Source organism: Bufo gargarizans, chromosome 4 (assembly GCF_014858855.1).
Source record: "Bufo gargarizans isolate SCDJY-AF-19 chromosome 4, ASM1485885v1, whole genome shotgun sequence".
NCBI classification, from domain to species: Eukaryota; Metazoa; Chordata; class Amphibia; order Anura; family Bufonidae; genus Bufo; species Bufo gargarizans.
In genome coordinates, this window is record NC_058083.1 from 237,893,556 (window position 1) to 237,915,625 (window position 22,070).

Genomic DNA, 22,070 nt, shown 5'->3' on the forward strand with positions numbered 1-22,070 from the left:
TGCCTGGACCTCCGTAAGGGGTGCAGACTGAATGGTATTGGTTGGAACATTGGCACCGGAATAATATTATTGGTATTGAGTTAAATTTATGGTTAATGTAGGAATAAGTAAATGTAGGAATAAATAATGAAAACTGAAGCAAAATAAATCTCTCTGCACTCTACCTGGAATCTCTCTCACCAATATTCTTCTATGAATCTTTTTCAGCAACATTATCCCTAGTGCATGAGTGCTTGTCATGTATCTCCCTATGCTTAGCTCACAGGACAATGGCAGAGACCGGATGTGATGAGGGTTTTTATAAGGTTGTGACAACACAAGGGATGGCTGCACGACTTCATGGCTGATCTCATGTTCCCGGGGTTCTTACTTTCACTTTGTAACACATGCAGCAGCCATTTTAGGAAAAACAGTTTTTTGGGGTTTTTTTTTACCACAAAGCGTGAGGAAATTCAGATTCATTGAGTATCAAAGTTTTCCTAAATTTCAGACTAAATTCTGCTTCAAATGTGTCACTTCGCTCTACACTAGTTATAATGTAGCATCCCAGATGGAATAAGATTTACACATTTGTTTTTAACATATTATGAAAATTGTTTACTACAAAAAAAAAAAGGAAAAAAAGAACTGCCTAATCGTTGCCTAATTCTGTTTACTGGTGCTTGTAGCTCATCATTGCTTATTATATATTAATCAACATCTTAAACACCCTCTTTATACTACTTATCATGAATCAATGTCTATTTGCTTTGTATAATTATGTTGTATACCTAATTTCTTGTATTAGTTAAGCATCCTTAATTCCTTACAACAACTATGAAATTCAAATGTTTATGTAAATAAGATGTAATCTAAATTTCAGTTTATTTGGTGCATTACACAAACAGAACAAGCAGAGAGAATTTGATAGTGACTTATCTATGAACAAAGTATTCCTTGTGGCACATAGCTTCTGATTTATCTTGCTTATACTGGCTTTAATAAAATATGTTCTGGCTAAAAGTTTAGTTAAATAACAAATATGAAATAATTAGCATATTCCTGCAGTGTTGCTCTTATTTTAAATGTCATTTTAATGCCTTTATTTATGATTGAATTTGGGTACTAAAAACAGTATTGAATAAATAAAACGTGTGCCTCGTTAGTTTGTGTCTGGGGAGTTTCCAGACAAGGGGGTACTATGCATTCTGCTCTAGGAGAGACTGACATGAGCTGTCACTGACTATTAAAGTCAGAAACAATTTAGCATACCTCTTATGGATTATAATTGAGCATTGCTCTACATAGTCACCAGGAATGGGGACAATACATGTTCCACAATTTATGCTCTGGAAACAATACTGCATAGCAGAACACACATTTGCTGCTCACTGTATAAAGGGGAAAAAAACACAAAAACCTTGTTATGATCCACGGTAATGACCAAAATAGCTAAAAAGCGATGAAAAAGACTGGTTTGTGACCTTCCTATTAAAACATAACCTTTAGGGTACATTCACACGTCCGTTCTTTCTTTCCTGATCTGTTCCGTTTTTTGCGGAACAGATCAGGACCAGATCTGGACCCATTCATTTTCAATGGGTCCTGGAAAAAAATCGGACAGCACAATGTGTGCTGTCCGTTTCCGTTGTTCCGTTCCGCATGTCCGTTTAAATATAAAACATGTCCTATTCTTGTCCGCAAAATTCGGATCCTGGTACAATACAAAGTCAATGGATCCGCAAAAAACGGAAGACATTCGGATGTCATTCCGTATGTCATCCGTTTTATGCGGAATCTGTTCCTGGAAACACATAACAAATTTATTTTATTTTTTTCATTTTTTTTTTCAAAGAAATCCAAACAACTTTATTTGATTATTGAACTTTATACATGTTTCAGTTTTTTGCGGATCCGCAAAAAACAGATGATATACGGATGACATACGGAAACATTTTCAGGAACAACGGATCCGCAAAAAACGGACCGAAAATCGGGATATAGGAAAATACTGACATGTGAATGTAGCCTTAGGCTACATTCACACGTCAGTATTTTTCTATAATCCGAATTTCGGTCCGTTTTTTGCGGATCCGTTGTTCCTGAAAATGTTTCCGTATGTCATCCGTTTTTTGCGGATCCGCAAAAAACGGAAACATGTATACATTTCACTAATCAAATAAAGTTGTTTGGATTTCTTTGAAAAATAAATAAAAAATTTGCTATGTGTTTCCAGGAACGGATTCCGCAAAAAACGGAAGACATACGGAATGACATCCGAATGTCTTCCGTTTTTTTGTGGAACCATTGACTTTGCATTGTACCAGGATCCGATTTTTCAGGAACATAATAGGACATGTTTTATATTTAAACGGACATGCGGAACGGAACAACGGAAACGGACAGCACACATTGTGCTGTCCGATTTTTTCCAAGACCCATTGAAAATGAATGGGTCCTGATCTGGTCCTGATCTGTTCCGCAAAAAACGGAACAGATCAGGAAAGAAAAAACGGACGTGTGAATGGACCCTTATTCTGTTTTCTTTTAAAACAAATTCCCTGAACCAAAAAGGTTAAAATTTGATAGACTTTTTCACTCTGTATCTGCTTAGTTCTAGCAATATTAATCGAGTGTACTTCCTGTTGGGATCACTAAATAATCATTGGTGAGGGTGTATTGGCCTATACCTTCCCACCTGGGTAGATTTACCCTTGCACTATCCTTATTTGAATCCTTTATTAGGGGAAATAGCGCAGGTCTGGGGTAATATCTAAAACCCTTTATGCTTGGGTGGAACAATTGAAAGGGGTGAGGAATCTCCCCAGCTCAACATGAAAGGAAAAAGCAAGGATGTTACAATTGTAGCAATTTTATTCAAATACCATGTCTCAGAAAGCACCATGATCTATAGATCACAGTGATCCTTAGCAAGTAGCCCTTTCAGATAGCATTCATGTCTATTTCAAATAGCAGAAATAATCAATGGTTCTATTCCCTGCTCCTAACCCCTGATGACACCAGTAGAGATGAGCGAATTCGATTCGCCTCAAAGCCGAATTTCCTTGTGCTTCGTAGTAGCAAAAATTTCAAACTTACTACCTCCATTTGCTGGCAACGGGCCACCAGCCGCCATCTTGACTGAAGAACTCGGCCGAAATCCCATGCATGGTGAGTGAGATTTTGCACCAGATATTCAAGCAAGATGGCGGCGGCCAGCCCGTCTCGAGCAAATGGAGGTGGTAAGTTTTATTTAATTTTTTTAATGTTAATTTTACACTGTTTTTACACTCAGATAAAGCGATTATGTATGAACGTGGCATCTGAGGGGTACAATGATGAAGAGCAGCGCTATCGCAGCTCCTTGTCATTGCGCCCGATACATAAAAAAATATGCATTGTGACAAATTTGTCATAAAGCAAATTGTTTTGTCAAATTTGGCGAATTAGCGGAATCAAACTTTTCAATAATTTGTTCATCTCTGTACATATCCCAAAACTATTAAAAGAAGATAAATTAGTATCCATTATCAAAATAGAGACTCAAATTTGTGAATGATAACCTAAGGTATGCCTTTAAAAGTTGTGCTTTCAGAAAACCAAATGGCAACTGATATGTAAGATTTAGGTGGCACTATACACTCACCTAAAGAATTATTAGGAACACCTGTTCTATTTCTCATTAATGCGATTATCTAGTCTACCAATCACATGGCAGTTGCTTCAATGCATGTAGGGTTGTGGTCCTGGTCAAGACAATCTCCTGAACTCCAAACTGAATGTCAGAATGGGAAAGAAAGGTGGGCTACAACAGCAGAAGACCCCACCGGGTACCACTCATCTCCGCTACAAATAGGAAACAGAGGCTACAATTTGCACGAGCTCACCAAAATTGGACTGTTGAAGACTGGAAGAATGGTCTGATGAGTCTCCATTTCTGTTGAGACATTCAAATGGTAGAGTCCGAATTTGGCATAAACAGAATGAGAACATGTATCCATCATGCCTTGTTACCACTGTGCAGGCTGGTCGTGGTGGTGTAATGGTGTGGGGGATGTTTTCTGGGCACACTTTAGGCCCCTTAGTGCCAATTGGCCATCGTTTAAATGCCACGGGCTACCTGAGCATTGTTTCTGACCATGTTCATCCCTTCATGACCACCATGTACCCGTCCTCTGATGGCTACTTCCAGCAGGATAATGCACCATGTCATAAAGCTCGAATCGTTTCAAATTGGTTTCTTGAACATGACAATGAGTTCACTGTACTAAAATGGCCCCCACAGTCACCAGATCTCAACCCAATAGAGCATCTCTGGGATGTGGTGGAACGGGAGCTTTGTGCCCTGGATGTGCATCCCTCAAATCTCCATCAACTGCAAGATGCTATCCTATCAATATGGGCCAACATTTCTAAAGAATGCTATCAGCACCCTTTTGAATCAATGCCACGTAGAATTAAGGCAGTTCTGAAGGCAAAAGGGGGTCCAACACCGTATTAGTATGGTGTTCCTAATAATTCTTTAGGTGAGTGTATGTTACAAGTTACGTTTAATGTACTGTTTTAAACATGTACAGCATAAGTACTTTGTGTATAGTTGTATCTAATATGTGTTTATCCTCTACTCTTTGTAAACTATGTAGCGCTTTATTAAATAGTGTGCAGTATATTTGGCACAGTATAATGATTGCGTGTTTAGATCAGTACAGTTTTTTCTGTTGGTGTTATGGGATACTTATTGCTATGATAAAAAATAATAAGTAAAAAACTTGTAGGTTTAGGCTACTTTCACACTTGCGTTCAGAGCGGATCCGTCTGAGATGTATCCGCTCATATAATGCAGATGGTGGCTCCGTTCAGAACGGATCCGTCTGCATTATATTGTTAAAAATTTTCTAAGTGTGAAAGTAGCCGCAGACGGATCCGTCCAGACTTTACATTGAAAGTCAATGGGGGACGGATCTGTTTGAAGATTGAGCCATAGTGTGTCATCTTCAAACGAATCCGTCCCCATTGACTTACATTGTAAGTCTGGACGGATCCGCTTGCCTCCGCACGGCCAGGTGGACACCCGAACGCTGCAAGCAGCGTTCAGGTGTCCGCCTGCTGAGCGGAGCGGAGGCTGAACGCTGCCAGACTGATGCATTCTGAGCGGATCCGCATCCACTCAGAATGCATTAGGGCAGTACGGATGCGTTCGGGGCCGCTTGTGAGCCCCTTCAAACGGAGCTCACAAGCGGACACCCGAACGCTAGTGTGAAAGTAGCCTAATTAAGATTTCTGAGGATTGATAACAGCTTCAGCAGTACCCTACCATATGAAATTGATATCATAAATGGTTATTGAGGAAAGTCTTTATTTAAAGGAATGTGTCAAACAGAAAATTACCTATTGGTTATAATCAGTGTTGAGCGAAGCGAAACATCTAACATGGAATTCAGTCCGAATTTTTGAAAAATGTGGATTCTAAAAGAAGTTACATTTCCTTGCACTTCGTGGTTAACTGCATTATCACAGAATTATCATGTGGTATGGTGAGAAAATGGATACGGCATTGTTTTTTCTATTGTTTCTAAGACAACTCCAGCAACGATTTTAGAAAAAATTACTTGTTAAAATAAAAATTTTCCTAAAATTCTGACCGAATTCCACTTCTTCGCTCAACACTAATATCAATATGTATTTTGAAAACTAAATAAATAAAATTCTGCAGTTTTCACACTGACAACTGAGCCCAATAATAGGCGCCACTTCGCAGTCTGTACAGATCACTTTACTATAGTTACCTGCTTATCACCACAGGCCATATTAGAAAAAAAGGATATGTGTCACTATCAGATTTTTTATGTCATAAAAAAAAATTGTGGCTCCTTCCCTTTAACCCCTTGCTGACAGTTGACATACTAGTACATCACAGTGGGAATTGACTTCCTGCAATGCAGGGGCCCAACTATGAAAGACAGCTAGGACCCTGCTATATCTGACGGCATTGATATAAACACAAATGCCGGCAGATTAACCCTTTACATGCCGCAATCAACGCAGACTGAGGCATATACGGTGTTCGCAGAGGGAGGTGGCGTCTGCCTATCCATCAGCCCCCTGGGAAACAATTACAAGGACTGATGACTGCTATGGCAACCCCAGGCCACTGAAAGGCCTCAGGGTCTTCCATATATTGAAGCATATGACTTCCTGTCCCCACGCTGGGTCACATAGGCCTACTGTCAGCTTAATATAATGATAGTCAAGTATAATGATAGTCAATGTAGTACAAGATGTATTTTACTTAATTTAAACAGGGATCAGACCCTGAAATGTTGAGGTCCCTATACTGAGACGAAAATAAAAAGTGAAAAATGTGTTTTATAAAAATGTAAAAAATTACAATAAAAAAGTGACCTTTTCTCTTCATCAAGCAATTTTTAATAACAAATATTATATAAATAAATTAATATCTTTAAATAAAAAGATATATTAGATATCACCTCACTCATAATGAGCGGCACTATAAAAATATCACATGGTCTACCATCTCAGATGAACTATATAAAAAATAAAATAAATTATGCCAAAACATGAATTTTGGTGTCACCTTGCCACAAAAATACAATAAAAAAAATCATATGTACCCTAAAATGGTACTAATTAAAATGTCAACTCTTCTCACAAAAAAATGCCTACACAACCCGAGTGGCAGAAAAATAAGAGATTGGCTTTCAGAAAATGGAGACACAAAAACATGTTTTTTCACAAATTATTTTATTGTTTAAAACAAATAAGTTGAAAAAATAGACAAATTAGGTATTGCTATGTCCATAACAACTTGCTCTATAAAAAAAATACCATGTGATCTACCCCCTCAGGTGAAAACCATAAATATATATATTTTTTTAAACTTGCATATTTTTCCAATTTTATTTGCAAATTTTGGATTTTTTTTTAAATATAGATAAAATATATTGACTCAGATTTACCACTGTCTTGAAGTATAATGGGTCATGGGAAAACAATCTTAGAATCAGTTAGATAAGTAAAAGCATTCCAAGATTAATACCACATATGTCAGATTTTTTTTTTTTTTTTTAAGGCCTAGTCGGCAGAAACCTGGCTGAGGTAGAAGGGGTTAAGTTAATCTGTTATGTTAAATATACAATATGATCAGCAGGTTATAGAGCATATAGATATATACTGTAAAGCTTTGGGGGAAAATATTCAACATACTATAAGATGCACTGAACTATAAAACACACCTAGGATTTAAAGGAGGAGAATCACACCCCCAATCCTCATCAGACCCCATTTTCACCCCACACTATGTCCTGATGTTATACACAGTCAGGAAACAATGCAGAGTGGGGCCTAGAAGAAGACCTGGGAGGGTGAGTGTAGCCAGCACACTGCTTCTCTCACTGCTCCCCCACGCCTCCTGCATACTAATGACTGCTTTCATAATGGAAGTGGTCATTAGCATTGGGACTATAAGACGCAATGGCATTTTTCTTCACTTTAGGGGGAAAAAGTGTTTTATAGTCCAAATCATAAGGTAACTTTTTTTTAATTTTTATTCCTGCTGCTTCTGGCCTTAAGCGCTCAGTGGGTGGTCCTACTCAGTCTGAGAACCTTCCATAACTGGCCACTTATGCAAAATACCTTGTTAATGAGTGGCCTGTTCTTTAGATAGATACAAAAGAAGAGATTTGCACCTATCAGACATTTATGGCATATCCTGTAGATATAACATATAGTAAATGTCAAAATGGGACAAGTCAGAATATCTTTTATAATAGCTATATATTATAAAGAACTTTAATTACAACTCTAAATGACCTCCTAGCTTTCTAAACAGAATATTAACTGTATAATAACGTAAGGGTCTTACCCCTACTTTACATGGAATATGAGAAAAAGAAAATCATATCCACAATGGCCCTGTTCCCTTTTGTCAGTGTGGGATGGCTGCATTGATATTGTATTGTTGAAAATGTAATGTATCTTTAAGAAAACCAGGATAACATACAATGATCTTGTGAAAAATCACGGTAAGGGTCCATTCACACGTCCGTTTTTTCTTTCCTGATCTGTTCCGTTTTTTGCGGAACAGATCAGGAACAGATCTGGACCCATTCATTTTCAAAGGGTCCTGGAAAAAATCGGACAGCACAATGTGTGCTGTCTGTTTCCGTTGTTCCGTTCCGCATGTCCGTTTAAATATAAAACATGTCCTATTCTTGTCCGCAAAATTCGGAATCCTGGTACAATACAAAGTCAATGGATCCGCAAAAAATGGAAGACATTCGGATGTCATTCCGTATGTCATCCGTTTTATGCGGAATCCGTTCCTGGAAACACATAACAAATTTTTATATTTATTTTTTTTCCAATTTTTTTTCAAAGAAATCCAAACAAATTTATTTGATTATTGAACTTTATACATGTTTCCGTTTTTTGCGGATCCGCAAAAAACGGATGACATACGGATGAAATACGGAAACATTTTCAGGAACAACGGATCCACAAAAAACGCACCGGAAATCGCGATATAGGAAAATACTGACGTGTGAATGTAGCCTAAATCTGGGAATCATGTCCCAAATCATCAAAGTCTAATAGTACTGCTAGGAGTGACTGATTCATTTACAAACAACATATTACTTACAATACAAAGAAACGTTGCTCTAGAAAAATGTTCATAATTTTGTATATTTTTCTCAGAATGGTGTAAACGTAATGCTTTAATTGTAGCCATAAATGATGTGTCATGTCCAATAGATGATAGCTGTTTTGTCTATAGCACAGTAGCCTAGTGGTTATCTTGCAGTATTGGGGTCCTAGATTTGGATCTTACCAAGGGCTACTGTATATCTGCATGGATTTTTGCTCTCTCCATGGTGTGTGTTGGTTTCTTCCTGGTACTCTAGTTCCATTTGACACTATAAAACATACTATTAGGTAAATTTTATTCCTATGACAATTCACCTCAGGGTATTTATCTGTCTGGTATGTAGAAAGTAGACATATAATACTACAAGTGCCACAGATAATTTTGGTGCTATATAGTTAACAAAAAATTGTTAAAAAATAAAACTTGCCGTAATATTATATACAGTATCTCACAAAAGTGAGTACACCCCTGACATTTTTGTAAATATTTTATTATATCTTTTAATGGGACAGTACTGAAGATCTGACATTTTGACACAATGTAAAGTAGTTGGTGTACAGTTTGTATAACAGCGTAAATTTGGTTTGCCCTCAAAATAACTCAACACACAGCCATTAATGTCTAAACCGCTGGCAACAAAAGTGAGTGCCACCCTAAAGATGGCCAAATTGTGCCCAAATGTCAATATTTTGTGTGACCATTATTATTTTTTAGCACTGCCTTAACTCTCTTGGGCATAGAGTTCACTAGGGTTTTACAGGTTGCCACTAGACTCCTCTTCCACTCCTCCATGACGACATCACAGAGTTAGTGGATGTTAGAGACTTTCCGCTCCTCCACCTTCTGTTTGAGGATGCCCCACAGATGCTTAATAGGGTTTAGGTCTGGAGACATGCTTGGTCAGACCTTTACCCTCAATTTCTTTAGCACAGCAGTGGTCGTCTTGGAGGTGTGTTTGGGGTTGTTATCATGTTGGAATACTGCTCTGTGGCCCAGTTTCCAAAGGGAGGGGATCATGCTGTGCTTCAATATTTTACAGTATAGGTTGGCATTAATAGTTCCTTCAATGAACTGTAGCTTCCCACAGCTGGCAGCACTCATGCAGCCCCAAACCATGACACTCCCACCAGCATGCTTGATTGTAGGCAAGAAATACTTGTCTTTGTACTCCTCACCAGGTTGCCACCACACACGTTAGACACCAACTGAACCAAATAAGTTTATCTTGGTCTTGTCAGACTACAAGATATGGTTCCAATAATCCATGTCCTTAGGCTACTTTCACACTCGTGTTTTGGATGGATACGTCATGGATTTGTAAAAACTGATCAGTTACAATAATACAACTACATGCATGTTTGTATTATCTGTAACATAGCCAATACAGATTCGTCATATACTCTATTGAAAGTCAATGGGAGAGTGATACGTTTTCTATTGTGCCAGATTGTGTCAGAGAAAATGGATTTGTCCCCATTTTCTTACATTGTGTGCCAGGACGGATCCATTTGGCTCAATTTCATCACGCGGACAGCAAATCGCTGTAGGCAGCATTTTGCTGTCCACCTCCAGAGCAGAATAAAGACTGATCGGAGGTAATCTGATCCATTCTGAGCAGATCCTTTTCCATTCAGAGTGCATTAGGGCAAAACTGATCCGTTTTGGACCGCTTGTGAGAGCCCTGAATGGATATCACAAACGGAAAGCCAAAACGTGAGTGTGAAAGTAGCCTTAGTCTGCTTGTCTTCGGCAAACTGTTTGCAGGCTTTCTTATGCATCATCTTCAGAAGAGGCTTCCATCTGGGATAACAGCCATGCAGAACAATTTGATGCAGTATGCGGCATATGCTCTGAGCACTGACAGGCTGACCCCCCACCCCTTTAACCTCTGTAGTAATGCTGGCAGCACTCATAGGAATATTTTGAAAAGACAACCTCTGGATATGACACTGAGCATGTGCACTCAACTTCTTTGGTCGACCATGGTGAGGCCTGTTCTGAGTGGAACCTGATTTGTTAAACCACTATATGGTCTTCGCCATGGTGCTGTAGCTTAGTTTCAGGGGGTTAGCAATCTTCTTATATGGCCTAGGCCATCTTTATGTAGAGCAACAATTCTATTTTTCAGATCCTCAGAGAGTTCTTTGCCATGAGGTGCCATGTCGAACTTCCAGTGACCAGTGAGAGAGTGTGAGAGCGAAAACAACAAATTTAACACACCTGTTCCCCATTCACAACTGAGACCTTGTAACACTAACGAGTCACATGACACCAGGAAAGGAAAATGGCTAATTGGGCACAATTTGGCAATTTTCATTTAGGGGTGTACTGACTTTTGTTGCCAGCGGTTTAGACATCAATGGCTGTGTGTTAAGTTATTTTGAGGGCACACCAATTGTACACTGTTATATAAGCTGTACACTGACTACTTTACATTGTATCAAAGTGTCAAATCTTCAGTGTTGTCCCATGAAAAGATATTATAAAATATTTACAAAATGTGAGGGGCGTACTCACTTTTGTGAGATACTGTATACATGGTAATTTCTGGCAAATTTAGATATGTCTAATGGATAATTCATTGACCTACATTTGTAGCAGTCTAAAATAGCATGCTCACTTTCTATGCAAGTTTCTATTAAATTTAATATGAGTGACATAAAACATAAACTCATCTAAAGGCCCTATGTTTCAGAAATCATAACTATTTTTATTAGTGTTTTACCTATGACGCCCAGAGAAACCAGAAATTGTGTAATAGTTAACAGAATAAAAATGATCCAAATGAAAACTTTCTTGAAAATGAATTGCTTTTGAAATATTTTATCCTTAAACATATTTACAAGAATTTGTTATTTTTCTTCCCTCACAATTGATCACAGGGAAGGTACTCTACCTTTGCTTTGCAAAGCAAAGTTAAAAGGGATGTTTGTGTGGGTGGATATACTATAATCTTATCCCAATTGAATATTCATGCACTTTATCCGGATAAAGGAGGAAATGTTTCTGTTTTTGGCAGTTTATTCTTTCTTTTATCCCTTTATTTTGGTTTTCTGAGAGAAAGGATTCTTATAGATTAGTTTCCTTGGCTTGAAGTCGAGTTCAAATATAGGACAGGCCATCACAAAGTTTTTTCCCTGCAATGGCTAACAACTGCCCTATATGACAAAGAAAGTTTAATAGACAATGCATACAGTATATATTCATATATATTTTTTTTTTATTGGCTTGCGATAAATAACACAATTATTCCACAGTGATTCTACATGATGAATTGTTCCTCTATCTTCTGTAAATAGATATAAATGATAATTAATAGTTAGATGTGTAAAGAATAATTTCACTCCTTAAGATGTACTTCATTTTTTTTTTCTATTTCAATATTACTGCCTTCACATTACAGTTTTGGAGAAGTATATGATTTTGTTAATATCATTTTGTCCAATATTTATTTTGCAAAATGAGCTTTTGTTTGAGGACAAGATATGAGATAAAATCGGCTTTAATCTAAAATAAATAATAATGAATAATGCAACTCAAATTTTTCATTCAGATGCCAAAATACCAGCAGGTCTTGTAGAATAGAACATGCCATCTCATAGGGAGAACAGATGGCTTTAAGCAGCAATCCACACTGCTCATTTTTGGTTTTGGAGGGCATGGTTATGTTTTTGACTTAGGGCAAAATTTATTTTTCAGAGTGTAAGCAAGCAAGAAAATAGACATCAGGAAACCTAATTAGAATATCTCCTTGTAACATAATCTTGTCTCACTTGAGAGCTGGTTGCTAAAAATATAGAAATGCCTCAATAAGAGCTTTTAGTTGTTTTTATGTCTTACTACTCTTACTATAATTTGGTTAAAAAAATAGATTTAAGTCCTTACCTATAAGATATGCTGACCTGCTATTTATTTTTGGTTTAAGGTTAAGACCTTAGGTCTTGCTGCTTTTTACCTCAGATACATTAAGACAATGCTATAATCTGTGACTATAGTTTACCTACAGCAGTGGTGGCAAACCTATGGCACGGGTGCCAGAGGTGGCACTCAGAGCCCTCTCTGTGGGCACCCGCTCCCTGGTATGGTGTACCAGTATGCCTTAGACTTTTGCTGCCATTCATCAGCGCAGGGCTCACTATGAACAGCACAGGCAGCACACTGAATGTAGGCAGGCTATTACAGCTACATGATAAAGTACATGGAAGATATACTATATTGGCATTCAGGTTAAAGTGCGTGTTGGCACTTTGAGATAAATAAGTGTGTTTTGGGTTGCAGTTTGGGCACTCGGTCTGTAAAAGGTTCGCCATAACTGACCTACAGTTTACATACTTAGTCTGTAATCAACCTTGTTTCTCATTGTTGGCACAGGCTGATTCTCTTTCCTGTCCCTATGCAACTGCCCTTTGAGATTGGGCAGAATATAAAGTACAAACTACTAAACCACCATAGAGTAAACTATTTTCATCAAGTAAAATACATACATTTACAAGGCAAATAAGTCTCAGTAAGGAGAGCTTGAAAATGACTTTAAAGATATACTTTTACTAAGGCCTCATGCACACTTCAAAACCACCTATAAAGATTATGGCTAGAAATGAGCAAAGTATTGGAAAATTTGATGCAGATGCTTTGCCAAATAAAAAAAAATAAAAAAAAGTTTTGTGATAAATGACTTCTTTGTAAGTAGTGGTAGGGAACCGTGATTGCGCTGCTTCCCATCATTGTGCATCTCAAATGCTGCATTCATCGCTGATCTGACAATAACATTAAACTATAAGATAAAATAAATAAAAAATTAAGTTATACTTACCGCCGTCATCTTGATTGAAGATCCAGCACAAAATCTCGGGCGGCCCATGATGACATCAACATGTCGGCCTACGTGGTGACATCATACATCGACACATATGGGATTTTGCGTGGGATCTTTAATCAAGATGGGGGCAGCTGGCTTTTCACACTCAAATGGATGAGTTAAGTATGATTTTTTTAACACATTTTAATAGAATTAACACTAGTTATGACAGTACAACGAGAATTATAGGCCAATAAATATTGTCTAACCCTATATGGTGACTCCATGTGCCGCTATATTATTCCCTAGAACTAGAAACAGTACTTCCAAGAGAGTATACCCTTACAATGATGTTTGCGATGAAGCATGCCACCTCTAGGCAGATAATATTCCAGAGTCTACCAATGCTACATAGGTAGAATAACTGTTTTAGCAAACTATGGTAAATCATATTAAACATAGGTTGAATTGAAATATCCTCAGATTTGGCAATACATTAGAACAACAGGTAGATCTACAGTTTCATTTTTATTTAATTGATATATTGATCAGTTTCAATTTCTTCCAGATGTCTAAGAGTAGAACGTTACACTTTAAAACATGTGTCTGAAATATAAAGTGATGAGTGAATTGATTGTAAAATTCAGAATTTTTACCATCATTTTTTCTATGATTCAAACCTGAAGTTTGAGATAAAAGAGAGGGAGAGAGAATTAGATAGAGAGAGAGAGCGCTTATTTAGCAATCATAGCACTTTCTATTATTGTCAAATTTAATCAGATATGAATCAAAGCAGACAGCTAATTCGGCTGAATTGGACGCAAATCGAGTTTTTTAGAAAGTCGCCCATTTCTGATATTTAGACTTCTAAGAGTGAGAAATTATGGAAACCATAGATCATATAATACTTTTATTTATTGGACCATAACTGTGGAAATAGTCACAGAACCATACTGTGTGGTATATTCGTATAGCCTTAAAGGGGTTGTCCAAGTTATATTTATTGATGACCTATCCCCAGGATAGGTCATCAATATCAGATCGGAGGGGGTCCGACACCCGGCACCCCCTTCGATCAGCTGTTTGAAGAGGAGACTCGCACGGTGCCAGCGCTGCCTCCTCTTCACTGTTTACCTTCTAGCCGTTGCATCTGCAGTAGTGAGCAGGTGTAATTACACCCAAGCCTTCCTATTGAAATGAATGGGAAGGCTTGGGTGTAATTACACCTGCTCACCACTGCAGATGCAACGGCTAGAAGGTAAACAGTGAAGAGGAGGCAGCGCTGACACCGCGCAGGCCTTCTCTTCAAACAGCTGATCGGAGGGGGTTCCGGGTGTCGGATCCCCGCCGATCTGATATTGATGACCTATCCTGAGGATAGGTCATCAATAAATATAACTTGGATAACCCCTTTAACAATAATATCTGTCACTTGTCAATTATGTTTTTTTTTGTTTTTTCCTGTAACTAACTACTGAAAGTGTAAAATCAATAAAACATGTAATACAAAGTTAAGAATTATACAATATAAATACATGCAATGCATACATTCCTCTTGTCAGTCATATGCTAAGCTCCTTATGCACGGACCCCAATTAAGGCATTAAGTAGAATATCATACCTAGCGTTTGATAACCAGGTGCGCCACCAGAGGCTATTTAATTTATGATGAGGCATCCACCTAATCATAAATTAAGTGCAGCATTCAGCAGTCAGTGCGCCTATAATGAAATCTATGCCAATCTCTGGTTGACATAGACTTCAGTGTTCCTTTATTTCAAAGCATTTGCAGAAAATATGATAAATGTGGCCCAACCCCTCTCTGCCCTCACCACACCCCTTTTCCCTTTTTCAGGAAAGTGGCAAAGTCTGCTGAGAAACACAATTTTTCAGAAAATTGTTACATATATTATAAATCTATCTCATTGTCAGTACTTTTTTTTATCTATTTTAGCAACTTATAACACTTAAAAAAAATTGAGCTTGAAAAAAATGTTTTGCATTATTTTTCCACACAATTTTTTAAACTACTATTTATTGAAAATTAGTAATATGACAATGTTTTTACCACTATACAAAATTCACTTAAGTAGGGTGAATTTTCTTCCCCATAATCTCGAGCAACTTTATTTTCCATTAACCTTACTATATAACTATTTTACTTTCAATAATTATTGTGGTTTAATACAGGGAAGAAATTATTGTCTCATTCTAACAGCTATAGGAAATCTAGATTGAGGTCATTGTTTAACGCAAAATAATCTCTTAGATCTCAGTATATATCATTGCTTGTTGACTCCAATTGAGCTCACAGTCTAAGTTCCCTAGCAATATGTCTTTGGAGTCTGGGAATAAACCTGTGCAGATACAAATGTTGTCTTTAAAGAGATTTAAACCTAGGACCCCCTGCATGGCAATACACCCATACTGACCATTGAACCACTATGCTGCTCCTAATGATAAAAGTATGTCTGATTGATATAAATATCAATATTATTAGTTTTCTCTTATTCCCTGAGGCTATTATCAAGTTTCAAGATGAGCACAGGTATTTGGTTTGGCCTCTGGTAAAATAACACTGTAGCGATAAAGTAATGATATTACTTTATAGAAGATGAAACATAAACTTGTCTGAGCTTTTGCTAATAATAATGTTGCCTCGTTCCCAAGTATTAAATCACTTTTCAAAAAGGACTATATTGTTATATATAGCCATATCTTTCATTTCCAATAATTTAAATTTTATTGAACCGAACCAAAACAAAATAAATCAATGCCCAAAATGATTACTGAAAGTTTCTAGTAGTCCCTGTAAACACATTTTCAGTGGTTTAATACCAGTAGTGTTGTTCGAATAAATTCAAATTTCAGGGAAAACTCGACACAAAGCTGAATTCCCTCGAACTTCGTGGTGGCGAATGGATTTTCTCTGAATTACATTAAAAAATAAAACAAAATAAAACTTATCGGTTTGAGCGTGAAGAGCCGGCTGCCGCCATCTTGATTGACGATCTTGCACAAAATCCTGTGCGTGGTGATGTATGACGTCATCGGGCTGCCAAGATTTTGTGCTAGATCTTTGGAATCACATGGATGAGGTAAGTATGATTTTTTTTATTTTATTTTTTTATTTTACATTGTATTATTGATGCCAGATGCCGCAATCAGCTATGAACATGGCATATAAGGGGTACAATGATGGAGGGGGGCACAATCTCTCCCTGTAATTGCACCCACTACTTACAAAGAAATGTGCTTCATTACAAAGTAATTTGTCACAAAGTACATTTTGTAAAATAAAATTTGGTGATGCAGACTAATCAAATTTTTCAATACTTCGTTCATCACTAAGTATCAGTAAACCTGGAAAATCAGCTGTATCCAATGAATTTGGCTTCCTGAGAGATGTCTATAAAGCTAAAGAGTAAACATGAAGCTCCTGGGCCACATTGCTAAATATGTACATAACCGGATTCTCCTGCTACCATGTGCCTTTTGAAATAGAGGTGTTTTCTTATTTATTTTGGTGCTGAAATGGCCCGAAGACCTAACTGTCACATAAGAAGATACAAGTTTTATAAAATGGAACATAGAAGTGAGCATCATGTAACAAATTTTGCATTGGGGCCCGGAGGCTTTAAGTCAGAATTAAGTCATCTGATATAATTTTATATAATACATTTCTTTAAAAAATATATACATTTTGTCAAGTAATACAAATTCATACTGTGCCATACCTACCATTTTCATAAATTTTGACTTGAAGTTTACAGTGATCAGAGATTTTTTTTTTTATGAAAAAGAAAAGCTAGACTGCATTGAATTGGTAATAGAGCACATACAGAGCTTTCATATAGTGTAACCAGTAGAAATTAGGCTGGTGGTTTATGTCTATACTCCCATAAGAATGGTAATGCCTAGTAATTGTTTTGCTTCACGCATTCATAATAACATATGAATGGGAAGCATAATTATACTGTCTGATTGGGAAACAGACTCATTGTATCTCACCTATTTATGGACATATGCAACATAAAGCTTTGGTTATGATGGGGCATCTTGGTTATCAAGAGTTATATAGCTTTGTTTTTGTTCCAAAACAGATTAAAATGCACATAGTAGGCACGTTTGATACAGTGTTCTATTTTAATGGCTGTCTTTGCAGCATTCACAACATGAAGTGCATATTGGTTTTCACTTTTAAATTAGGTTCTCGTGATCTTGTTACTTTATTGTTAATGAAACATATTTATAGCATGTTTAAAGGAAAATCCAGCCAATAGATCTTCTGGCACAGTTAAAGCAATAGTCAACCTGACACTCAAAGTGCTTTAATAATACAGTAGTTACAGATTTTGGGGGGTACTATATCTCCTTGGGGAAAGAGTGCTTAATCAGTGTGAGGAGACTTATCAGCCCTACATGCTTCTCTGGAATTCTGGGAAGAAAGGGTTGCAAATGAGCTCTTAATAAGCTCGGTCTCTAGTGCCACAAGATTTAGGACAGCTATTAGTCAATGTTCAACCCTTTAAATAGGCCTTGAGGCATGACTTGAATATTAAAGGGGTTGTTTGGGCTTTTACTATTGATGACCTATCCTCAGGATAGGTCATCAATATCAGATAGGTGGGGGTCCGATACCCCCAGGATCAGCTATGTGAGGAGACAGCGCACATGTGACATCACCCATCTCTCTTCCTGTCCACTGCTTCAGTCTATGGTATTTGCCATGGAAAGCAGTTGTGAACAGGAAGAAAGAAGGGAGATGGCACATGAGAACTGTGCATACAATCTCCTCATAAAGCTGATCGGCAGGGGTGCTGACTGTAGGACCCAAAGGATAGGTTATCAATAGTGAAAGCATGGACAACCCCTTTAAATAATTCAGCACCTCATCTGCATATAGCTGTTTAAGGGTGATTGCCCCTCATCAGTGTAGCGCAGAGAGCACTGGCTTAACTGGGCAAGAGGCCTAAGTCAGGATTTGGGGGGTACTATCTATTTTTGGGGATAGAGTATCTTAATTGGCGTTAGGATACTTATAGGCTATACATGCTGCCCTGGATTCTGGGAAGAAATGAACTCTTAACAAGCTGACAAGCTAGTTACAGATGTTATGTTGACTTTTGATGTCTGTTGTTATGTGTCGATTTAAAGTTTGATTTAATTGTGTGCAATGGGTGTAAATTTAAAGAATGATATAACTGGATCTCTTAGATATATGTTTGAAAATTATATTAATGGGACTTTTGAGATAAGATAACTCAACCCAATCTTTCCTTGCTTTGTGACTTCTTATGAAATCTTTGGGCAATGGTAAATCGGTTTTGCACACTATCGGTTTGGAAATTTAGAATTCTAAGTTTATAGACATCACTGATATACTGTAACATGTATCTGCCATAAGATCACTTTTAGGCAATTCCCATTAAAATAGACAATCAATATGGCTACCTTTGTTGTCACTTTAGTTAAAATGGCTGCCTCAACAGAACAAATACACCTTATACCCCTTATTATGGGATTTGCGTTGAAAGATATTCTATGTAGCCTCTTAGAAATAAGAAAATAAATACCAGAGGTAAGTGAATAATGTCTTACAATATAATCTAGGCTCATAAGTTTAATAATACATATGCCACTATATCAATTTGACTGAACAGTACTAATTTACGATAAGCCGAATGGTTGGCTGGCAATTTCATTTTATAGTTCCTTGGGCAATTGAAATAGTTTCAGGCAATTGTGTAGTGAAGTTATGGAATTGCATAAAGTAGGAATACTAAGACATGTCAATTTTTAGCCTTGGTTGTTCAAATGCATAAAATTGAGAAAAAAAATTGCCAGCTGACATAATTTTATTAGCGGATAAAAAAAAATTCCCTAAATTGATATTCAGTACTGCACCAACCAGTCAACCTAACAGATAACATCTGCTTATACAGTAAAACAAGATTTAAATCTATAAAACAGTGAATCAATTCAGGTTATAAGGTCTTATAGGCAAGGTCCTCTCTCTCTCTATACTAGTCTGTTAATAAGTGTATGCCTATTGTTCATGTGTTTTTATTTTATGTATTTATACCCCCCTCTCATAATTAATGAGCTTGGAATGTATCCTCTTGGTGCTTTCAACTACTACTACTAATAATAAAAAGTTTAAATAGGAAAATATATGTATTAACATTACATTCAAAGCGTTCTATTGCTTTATACAAAGCTGAAAACTATGGCAGGCTAAACTTTGTTTTCGGACAGCTCCATTATAGACTGTCAAACAGCTCAATTTTAAATCATAAAATTTATTTAGATTATCACTATAAATTGGTTATTTTATATATCTGCATCATATCTAGCAGTTCTGTACAAAATCTCACCTCATTTTCATAGAATGGGCAGATTTATTAATATTGTCTTAGATTATACAGGACTATCTTGACTAGACTTGACTAAAATATGCTAGATATATGACAGTGGCCAATGCTGGATAATACAGGTCCTTCTCAAAAAATGAGCATATTGTGATAAAGTTCATTATTTCATTATCTGTAATGTACTGATAAACATTAGACTTTCATATATTTTAGATTCATTACACACAACTGAAGTAGTTCAAGCCTTTTATTGTTTTAATATTGATGATTTTGGCATACAGCTCATGAAAACCCCAAATTCTTATCTAAAAAAATTAGCATATAATGAAAAGGTTCTCTAAACGAGCTATTAACCTAATCATCTGAATCAACTAATTAACTCTAAACACCTGCAAAAGATTCCTGAGGCTTTTAAAAACTCCCAGCCTGGTTCATTACTCAAAACTGCAATCATGGGTAAGACTGCCGACCTGACTGCTGTCCAGAAGGCCATCATTGACACCCTCAAGCAAGAGGGTAAGACACAAAAAGAAATTTCTGAAGGAATAGGCTGTTCCCAGAGTGCTGTATCAAGGCACCTCAGTGGGAAGTTTGTGGGAAGGAAAAAGTGTGGCAGAAAACGCTGCACAACGAGAAGAGGTGACCGGACCCTGAGGAAGATTGTGGAGTAGGACCGATTGAGTCTGGAGTAGAAACATCCAGAGCCACCGTGTACAGGCGTGTGCAGGAAATGGGCTACAGGTGCCGCATTCCCCAGGTCAAGCCACTTTTGAACCAGAAACAGCGGCAGAAGCGCCTGACCTGAGCTACAGAGAAGCAGCACTGGACTGTTGCTCAGTGGTCCAAAGTACTTTTTTCGGATGAAAGCTAATTTTGCATGTCATTCGGAAATCAAGGTGCCAGAACTGGAGGAAGACTGGGGAGAGGGAAATGCCAAAATACCTGAAGTCCAGTGTCAAGTACCCACAGTCAGTGATGGTCTGGGGTGCCATGTCAGCTGCTGGTGTTGGTCCACTGTGTTTTATCAAGGGCAGGGTAAATGCAGCTAGCTATCAGGAGATTTTGGAGCACTTCATGCTTCCATCTGCTGAAAAGCTTTATGGAGATGAAGATTTCATTTCTCAGCACGACCTGGCACCTGCTCACAGTGCCAAAACCACTGGTAAATGGTTTACTGACCATGGTATTACTGTGCTCAATTGGACTGCCAACTCTCCTGACCTGAACCCCATAGAGAATCTGTGGGATATTGGGAAGAGAAAGTTGAGAGACGCAAGACCCAACACTCTGGATGAGCTTAAGGCCGCTATCGAAGCATCCTGGGCCTCCATAACACCTCAGCAGTGCCATAGGCTGATTGCCTCCATGCCACGCCGCATTGAAGCAGTCATTTCTGCAAAAGGATTCCCGACCAAGTATTGAGTGCATAACTGAACATAATTATTGGAAGTTTGACTTTTTTTGTATTAAAAACACTTTTCTTTTATTGGTCAGATGAAATATGCTAATTTTTTTAGATAGGAATTTGGGGTTTTCATGAGCTGTATGCCAAAATCATCAATATTAAACAATAAAAGGCTTGAACTACTTCAGTTGTGTGTAATGAATCTAAAATATACGAAAGTCTAATGTTTATCAGTACATTACAGAAAATAATGAACTTTATCACAATATGCTATTTTTTTTAGAAGGACCTCTATATCTGGCACTCCTTTAGAGTGTTATCGATGAAGGGGCTTATATTGTGCCAGGATTTTGGTACATTTTGGCACATACTTGCACATAAGTCATACTCTTCCTATTCTAAGCCATATTCTTGTCCATGCAAAAAAAAAAATAATAATAAGAAGAAGAAGAAGAATGCATTGTCTGAGACACTTAATAAGCTTGTCCTGTAAGCTATAATTTCAGCTCAATATCAGTATAACTGTTCATATTCTTGAGATTAACCCTGCTGCCTTTCTATTTAACCAGTACAGGACCGCCGCACTCAGGATTGCATCTTTGCAGCGGCCCTGTTATTCCTCTGGGCGTGCCGGGTCGTCATCTCGCGAGAGGCGAGATTTCATGTGAACGCGCACACACAGGCGCGCGCTTTCACAGGAAGTGCAAGTAAACTAGCTGATCTACAGCCTGCCAGCGGCGATCGTTCGCTGGCAGGCTGTAGATGCAATTTCATTAACCCCTAAAAGGTATATTAGACGCTGTTTTCATAACAGCGTCTAATATACCTGCTACCTGGTCCTCTGGTGGT

At 37.5% G+C, this 22,070-nt stretch overlaps 1 protein-coding gene across 2 annotated transcripts in view; it reads left to right on the plus strand.

Annotated features, from left to right (window-relative positions):
• ADGRB3 (adhesion G protein-coupled receptor B3) overlaps nt 1-22,070 on the plus strand; it is a 1,058,998-nt gene that overhangs the window by 170,620 nt on the left and 866,308 nt on the right. The window lies entirely within an intron of this gene.